An 8,888-nucleotide genomic window follows, 5' to 3' on the forward strand; every position below is an offset into this window, starting at 1 on the left:
GGGGAATAGTCTTTCCTTGAGGAGAATACTATGTCCTGAATGGAACTGCAGATTCTGGTCTAAGAGTGTTGGCTGGAACCCAGGAAACATGTCTGAGAGCAGATCTTGAGAATATGCTGGATCAAAGAGCGGGGTGAAAAGAGAATATGAAGTAAGGTAGGAAAGGATGATGCGGAAGCACTCATAATGACATGCGATTTGGACTTTGACAAAGGTGCCTGCAGTTGGCCCTAAGAGACTGTAGGGATGGTGCACAGAAGATATGGAATGCGCATATGGAATTCAGAAGTTGTTTGACATAGTACTGAATAAAGGGGTCAGAAACTCAAGGATGTGAGAGTGTTGAAAACAGAGAAGCAACGTGGCTGTAGTGGATAAAGAACTTGTCACGGCTGAGTAGCTGGTGCTCTGCCTGCCAGGAGGCAAGGACCAATGGGCCTCAAGGTGCTGACCCTGCAAGGTCACCCTGGTTCTGGGCAAGAACAGGGTATCTGAGATGAGTCTCAGAGGTAGTTAGTATTTATGGTGCTTCAGAAACCAGGAATCTTGAACTAGACCAATGGCTCATTGTCATAAGAATTTGCATGTAAAGCTGTTTGGGCAAACACACACACACACACAGTGACACACTGAAGTTTGCAATTACAGTTCAATGAATACATGGTGATGGAGAGATGGGAAAGATGGCAGAATGGAGTCACATGCCAGGCAGGGCCAGGCGGGAATAGGCAGAACTACAGACACGGCAATGGAGACAGGTGTGGAATAGGCAGAACTACAGACACGGCAATGGAGACAGGTGTGGAATAGGCAGAACTACAGACACGGCAATGGAGACAGGTGTGGAATAGGCAGAACTACAGACACGGCAATGGAGACAGGTGTGGAATAGGCAGAACTACAGACACGGCAATGGAGACAGGTGTGGAATAGGCAGAACTACAGACACGGCAATGGAGACAGGTGTGGAATAGGCAGAACTACAGACACGGCAATGGAGACAGGTGTGGAATAGGCAGAACTACAGACACGGCAATGGAGACAGGTGTGGAATAGGCAGAACTACAGACACGGCAATGGAGACAGGTGTGGAATAGGCAGAACTACAGACACGGCAATGGAGACAGGTGTGGAATAGGCAGAACTACAGACACGGCAATGGAGACAGGTGTGGGGACGTGGTACCTTCTTGCTGGCAGGGTGGTGTGCAGCAGCTTGGAGCTCAGGCAAGTGCTGCCCAGTCACACCATTTCCTTGGCTCTGAGCAACGGCAGGATGTCTGAGATGGAGAATGATTCATTTCTGGATTGGGCCTCCTCGAAAGACCTCCACGGTCTGTGCTGCTGCCAGAGACTGAGTTGTCTGTGGTCCGTGTTGTCTCAGGCCATGTGGATGTCCATGATCCTTGCTGCTGCTGGAAACCATGTGGAAGTCCATGATCTGTGCTGCTGCTGGAAACCATGTGGAAGTCCATGATCTGTGCTGCTGCTGGAAACCATGTGGAAGTCCATGATCTCTGCTGCTGCTGGAAACCATGTGGAAGTCCATGATCTCTGCTGCTGCTGGCTGTTATGCACAAGAAAGCTTCTTTTGCAGTGGCATTGACTGCAGAATGACTGAGTGAGAGACATTGAAGGCTTCTGTGATCCCCCCCCCCACAATAACAACAACAAACCCAGTCTAGACAGGAAGCCATTGAAGAGAGTCCTTCAAAATTGTCATAGGGATTCTGAAATCTGACGTGTAGCTCTTCCACACTTGATGACTTCTCTGGGGGTGGGGTAGGGCTGGGGAAGGACTCAGTTGTGTGTGTGTGTGTGTGTGTGTGAGTGTGAGTGTGTGTACGTATGTATAGAGTTTCCTGGCTGTCCTGAAACTCACTTTGTAGACCAGGCTGTTCTCAAACTCACAGAGATCTGCCTGCCTCTGCTTCCCAAGTGCTGGGATTAATTAAAGGCGTGTTCCATCACCACCCTGTGGACTCAGTAAGGGGCTGGCTACTAGGAGTTTGACCATGCTTCAATGAATATATGGGCTATACAAATTGGACTTGGTGTATGTTTTCTTTTATTGGGGAGGGTCCAAGGTTGGGAGGGTGGACCTGGGGGGACTGGGAAATGAGTGTTATTGTGGTGTATTATGTGAAATTCCAAAATCAAAAATATTATGTTGGAAAAGTAACCTGGAGAAGCTATAGTCTGAATCTTCTCTAGGAAGGCCTGGATGATACTCACCACTATGGTCTTATGCAATAGCTGAGAGTGTCCTGGAAACAACTCAGCAGGTCTGACCAATACAATTTATTTTTATTTTATTTTTATTTATTTATTTATTTTTTTTGTTTTTCGAGACAGCGTTTCTCTGTGGCTTTGGAGCCTATCCTGGAACTAGCTCTGTAGACCAGGCTGGTCTTGAACTCACAGAGATCTGCCCGCCTCTGCCCCCCGAGTGCTGGGATTAAAGGTGTGCGCCACCATCGCCCGGCTGACCAATACAATTTAGAATTAGTGGAAGATACTGCCCTTATCCTGGACTCCGAGCAGATTGATAATGGAATATCAAGTGGGGGAATCTGACTGTCAGAGGCTTAATGTAACTAAATGGGCAACAAGGCATGAGTTTGATTAAATAAGTTCACGATACAAAGAAAAGGCAGTTAAGATATCTACTCCTGCCTCATCTCTCAAATACAACAAACCCAAATCCCAAACTGGTAACTGGCAAGCAGAAGGCTCATGTAAGTTCTGGTAATGAATACAGAAAAAAACAACAAACCAAACAAACTCCACAATTTCTTACCTACTTACCAGTTCCAAAGCAGCTCAGTCCTGGTTCTAGGAGGAAGGGAGATTCCAGATCCCTTCAGGAAGTGTCTTAGTTAGGGTTTTTATTTCTGTGACAAAACACCAGGACCATACAGCAAGTTGTGGAGGAAAGGGTTTATTAGGCTTACATTGCTCTTCGAAATGAAGTCAGGACAGGAACTCATACAGGGCAGGAACCTGGAGGCAGGAGCTGATGCAGAAGACATGGAGGTTGCTGCTTACTGGCTTGCTTCCCTGGTTTGCTCAGGCTGCTTTATTTTATTATTTTATTTTTTAAAACAATATTTTATATACCAATCCTAGTTCCCCCTCCCTCCCCTCTTCCTACACACCCTACTTTCCCTCTATCCCACCACCCATTTACTCCTCAGAGAGGGTGAGGTCTCCCATGGGGAGTCAACAAAGTCTGTCACATCATATTGAGACAGGACCAAGGCCCTTACCCCTGTATCTAGGCTGAGCAAGGTATCCTTCCAAAGGGAATGGGCTCCAAAAAGCCAGTTCATGCACTAGAGATAAATTCTGGTCCCACTGCCAGTGACCCCCACAAGCTGCCCAAGCTATACAACAGTCACCCACATTCGGAGGGCCTAGTTTGGTCCTATGCAGGTCCCCCTACTGTCAGTCCAGAGTCAGTGAGCTCCCACTGGCTCAGATCAGCTGTTTCTGTGGGTTTCCCCATCATGGTCTTGACCCATTTGTTCATTTTATCTCAGCCTGCTTTCTTATAGAACTCAGGACCACCCGCCCAGGGATGGCACCACCCGCCATGGGCTGGACTCTCCCACATTGATCACTAAATGAGAAAATGCCTTACAGCTGGATCTCATGGAGGCATTTCCTCATCTGAGGCTCCTTCCTCTGATGACTCTAGCTTGTGTCAAGCTGACACACACACACACAATGCAGGAAGGATGTTTACTATCCTCTGAAAATCTTTCTGGGGAAGATATTTACTAGAGCAACTATTCAGCGGATAAAGGTTAATACATTTTCCGTCAAGGAACAAAGGCACAGGATGTGCATTAACAGATTCAAAAGGACCAAAAATATTCTGGCCCACTGGTTAAGAGTATTTTTTAACAAAAAGTTTTGTGTGTACATGCACATGTAGGAATGCCAACCCATGTGTATGGAGGACAGAGGTCGCCTGAGGGTGTCATTCCTCAGTAGCCATTGACCTTGGTCTTTGAGATAGGGTCACAACCCCAATGATCCTCCAGGCTCTGCCCCTCTAGCACTGGGATTCCAGCATGTCCTGTTGCGCCTGGCTTCTTTTGTTTGTTTTGGGGGGTGCTGGAGATCAAATTCACGGTCTCCTATTTGACTGAGTGAGTTACCTCCTCAGTAGGTCCTTCCCAACTCCTAGTTCTTCCTTCCTTTCTTCTTTTTTAAAATTTTTGTTTTTAAAGCAGGGGAGCTTGTTTTGGTGGCCAGGTGCAATGGTTGCTCTTGATTGTCATCTTGGTGGTATCTGGGATCAGCTAAGAGGCTTGCCTCTGGATGAGTCAGTCTATGAGGGCATTTCCAGAAGGGATTAACTGAGGGAAGAGGACCCTTCCTCAAAGTGGGCAGCGCCTTGCAATGGCCAAGAGACCTAAGGGAAAAGTGTAGCCTACTTGCTTTCCCTCCTTGCTGCTGAGTGCCTGTGTTGCTCTGCTTCCATTCTCGACTGATACCATACACAAGCTTCTTTGGCCTACTAATGTGGACTGGACATCAGCATCTGTCCAGGAATCTTCCAGGCCTTTAGCAACTTGCCTGGGACTGCTGAGGCATCTAGCTTTGTGGGCCGAGCAGCTGGTAGGTTTTCAAGCATGCTGACGGCCACTGTTGGGTTACTCAGCGTACATTTATATAAATAAGTACATAAATAAATGGGGCATTTAAAATGTTTTACACTTCATTATAAAAAAAACTACAAATAAAAATTATTACCAAAATTAACTAGATTCAAAGACTATGCAATTGGATGAACTTCTATATGGTTCTAGCAGCCTTTCCACGCTAAAGCTGTGGCACATCATATCTGATATTATACTTTCACTCTCAAGTATATTTTTACACACTTACCTATCAATAAAAAATGAAAAAAACATAAATGAGTTAGAACTGGACAAATAATTAGCTTTATATCCTTTCATAACTGTGTTCATTACTTGAATTCAATACTTTGTCTCAAGTTCAGCCATTCAAAAAAGGGTGCTTAAAAATAACCGACCATGAAAACAGTACTCCTGGGTTGTAGCTAAAGTAGTATTTATAGGAAAACTTAGGACAACAAATATTTAAATCAGCAAAGAAGGACACTGTCAAATTAGCGGGTCCAGACATTATGTTATGAAAGTAGAAAAAGATAGAAAGATAAGCAGTCCAGTCAGTACTTGGAAAAGGAGCTGCACATGCCAACCCACGAAGACGTACACATGACAGATGCCCAATGCCCAACACCCTTGGCCTCCAGAGAAACACAAGTCAGCGCGACACGGAGATGGTAATAGTTCTCGTCGAATGGGCATCACTGAGAAAGCAAAGGACAACAAACGCTGGTGAAGATGTGATGGGATACACTGTTGGCAGGAATGCAAATTGACAGTCATTTTGGAAATCTGTTTGGAGGCATTTCAAAAGCTAAAAATAAAAAAATATATAAAAAAAATAAAAAATAAAAATAAAAAGTATAAAAAATTAAAACAAACAAACAAAAAAGCTAAAAATAGAACTACTGTTTGACTCAGCTATTCCACACCCCCAAGGAATCAAAGTTACTGTATCGTAGAAGATACCTGCATAGCAATGTATGCCATGACACTCTTCACAATGGCTGGTATAGACTCACTCTAGATGGCCATAGGCGAAGGGATGGGTGAAGAATCATGTCTCGTTTTATGTCGTGAAGTACTATTCAGTTTGAGAAGAATTGTCGTTTGTAGAAAGATGAATAGAATAGGAAACCACCATTTTAAGTGAAATAAGGTGGACTCACAGAGACGAACACAAGTTTCTCGTGTAGAATCTAGACAAAGACGTGAAAGTAGGATCAGGGAGGGCAATGGGGAGTGAACCGGATCAAGGCAATTATGTGCATGCATGGAAATGTTGCAATGAGACTGTGATTCTGTGGCGTTAAATAGCCACGAGAACTAAATAGTAAAGAGGAAATAATAAAGATTAGACCATAAATTGAAACAAGCAGGAAGACATGAGAGGAAGTCGATACAGATGAATTTTTTCCTTTGAGGCCAGTAAACTTGTGCCGTGACTGATCAGTGGGTGGGATTGGGTTAGGGGATGAGGACCCAAATTATGAATTTTAGGATTGTAACTTTTGCCATTCCCATACAGTCTATACTTACTAAAAATGTAAATAATTCCATTCCTCACCTTCCTTTATTTTTGCTAATGCAAACAGACAAATCCTTTGGAAAACACCGAGGGGGAGGGGAGTGTAGTGATACTTCATTTGTATTTTAATAAATAAAGCTTGCCTGAAGTTCAGAGTAAAACAGTCACAATGACCAGCCTTACAGACCAGGCAGTGGTGACACACACCTTGAATCCCAGTAGCCACACTAGTTTGCCATAGAAACTGGGCAGTAGTGGTGCACACCTTTAATCTCAGCACTAGAGAGGATTATAAAATGGGAGGAGACAGCTCTCACACAGTCTCATTCTGAGATTCCTGGGGGCAGGATTGCCATTTCGGACTGAGGTAGAGGTGGTTGTTTGTTTTGCTTTTCTGACCTTCAGGTTGAACCCCAGTTTCTGTCTCTGGGTTTTTATTAATCATGGAACAGGGAAGTGAGTTCTTCATGTGGAATCTTTAAGAAGAATTCCAATAATGTTGGGTAAATTACAGAGAAATATGAACTTAAGGATTCCTTCTACCCATGGGTCCCAGAAAAGGGAGCATGGTATGCCTCGTAAGGAGCTCTGTAGGAAGGCCAGTCACCAAGAGAACAGGCTCAGTCAAGCAGGTAGGAAGTCGAACAAAAGCATCCATCTGCAAGGGCTCTTATTAGGAGTAAAACCAAAGCACACACCCAACAGCCATGAGGGTATCTCATTGGTGCTTTGGAATGTCATGAGGTCACTGTCAGAGGAGGGCAACTTGTGACAGGGGCCATCACACTTTGATGGTAGTATAAATTAGCGTGGCTTCTTTGTTAAACAGCCTGGCAATATCTTCCTCTGGGTGACATTAACCCAAAAGAAATGAAAAAAAAATATGTTCACGCAAAAACCTGCAGATCATAACGGCTTTAATCGAAACAATTCTAAATGGGAAACAATCCCTATGTGCACAGCAATGTAGAAAACCTGTTATGCATCCACAGTGGACTAGTACACAGGGATAAAACATTAGAAGCTAGTGATATATAAAAGACAGATGAAATTATCTTAAAATACCCATGCCATTTGAAAGAAGACAGATAAAATGATCATTATATATGATCCAGTTAACACTTTCAGAAAATGAAAATAAATGTTTAGTATTAAGAAGAAGGAAGGAGAGCCATGTTGTTGTAAATGGATACGAGGAAACTTTTGAAGTTGATGGAAATTTTTATTGGGAGGATGACTTCCACGGCACGCAAAAATTAACATACGAAATATTGACGTCTGCAATGTATGCAAATTATACTTCAAGCTTTAGAAATTAACTGGAGGGCTGGGTGTAGCTCAGTAGTTTAACCTTGCAGGAGGATTTGGGTTCCATTCCTAGCTTTGCAAAATAAATCAACTAGAGACAGTTTTCAGCTGTGCAATATTTGTGCCACGTGTACCTGATGACTCAACCACATCAGTTCCCTTCCCTTCTTAATGGCCTGAGAAAAAAAGACCCTCCCCCACCCCTGCAACCTTAGCCATGGCTGCAAAGGTTCAGGGACAAATGCGTGTAAAGCTATTTCGACGAAAAGAAACTATTAGCAAGTTATTCTCTTTTCCACCTTGGGATATCCTTCTTCCCTCTTTTCCTCCCTCCCTTTCCTCCTCCATTTTTCTTTCTTTCCTTTTTTTTTTGCGGTTCTTTTCTTTTCTTTTTTCTTTTTTTGTAGTTTAAATCCCCGCGAAAAAGGAAAACCCACGCAACCCACGCCATGGTCTTACATCACTGACGCCTGGCGAGAGCGAGCGGCCATTGGCCGGTAGGTGCGGGGGAGCCATCCTATAAATTCGCAGCGCACGGGGGCGGGCGGCTTTCGGACCCGCGTGCACGGCCGTGTGCGGCCTAGCCAGCTTCGCCGAGCTCGAGGCCTAGCGGCGGCCAGGCCACACGACGACCGCCGCGCTCTAGCGGCCATGGCGCAGCACCAGGTGCGCAAGCGCAGTGCGGTCCCCGAGGCGCGGAAGTTCGAGCGGTAAGCGTCTGCAAGCGCGTCGAGGGCTGGCCTGCGAGGTGGGCGGGCGGGCGGAGCGCCTAGCATGTGGGGCCAGCGGCTTTTTGCTGGGCCGGCCGAGGAGGAAAGTGTGAGGTTAGTCGTAGTACTGGTGGTGAGGGTGATGGGGGCCATTTCCAGGGCGGTGTTGTCCACGCTGTCGCAGTTTTAGGGTTCGCGTCGAGGATGAGGCCTATCCCTTCCCCCACCCCACCCCGGGCCTCCCGCTGCCCTCGGGCCGCCTGCCGCAGGAACTCAACGGTACCCCCGGTACCCCCGCTTCCTTGTGAGGTGCTAGTAGACCCAGTGTGTGGACAGTTTCTTCCCCTTCTGGCAAATTCGGCGGTGGTTTCACCTTCCAGGGCCGGAGGGGCGGAGGGACCCCCCAGAAAGCAAGTGTGGAGGGGCTTCCTTCCGCTTCTTCCCTGGTCTGTTTCAGGGTGAGATTTAGACCCACCGTTCGGTCGTCCACGTGTGCTCACAGCCATTCCGGCTTCTAAAAAGTACGTGGCAAGTCTTTTAAAAATGACTTCAAGGCCGGGCGGTGGTGGCGCACGCCTTTAATCCCAGCACTCGGGAGGCAGAGGCAGGCGGATCTCTGTGAGTTCGAGACCAGCCTGGTCTACAGAGCTAGTTCCAGGACAGGCTCCAAAGCCACAGAGAAACCCTGTCTCGAAAAACC

The sequence above is a fragment of the Microtus pennsylvanicus genome, chromosome 21 (assembly GCF_037038515.1).
Source record: "Microtus pennsylvanicus isolate mMicPen1 chromosome 21, mMicPen1.hap1, whole genome shotgun sequence".
Classification (NCBI taxonomy): Eukaryota; Metazoa; Chordata; class Mammalia; order Rodentia; family Cricetidae; genus Microtus; species Microtus pennsylvanicus.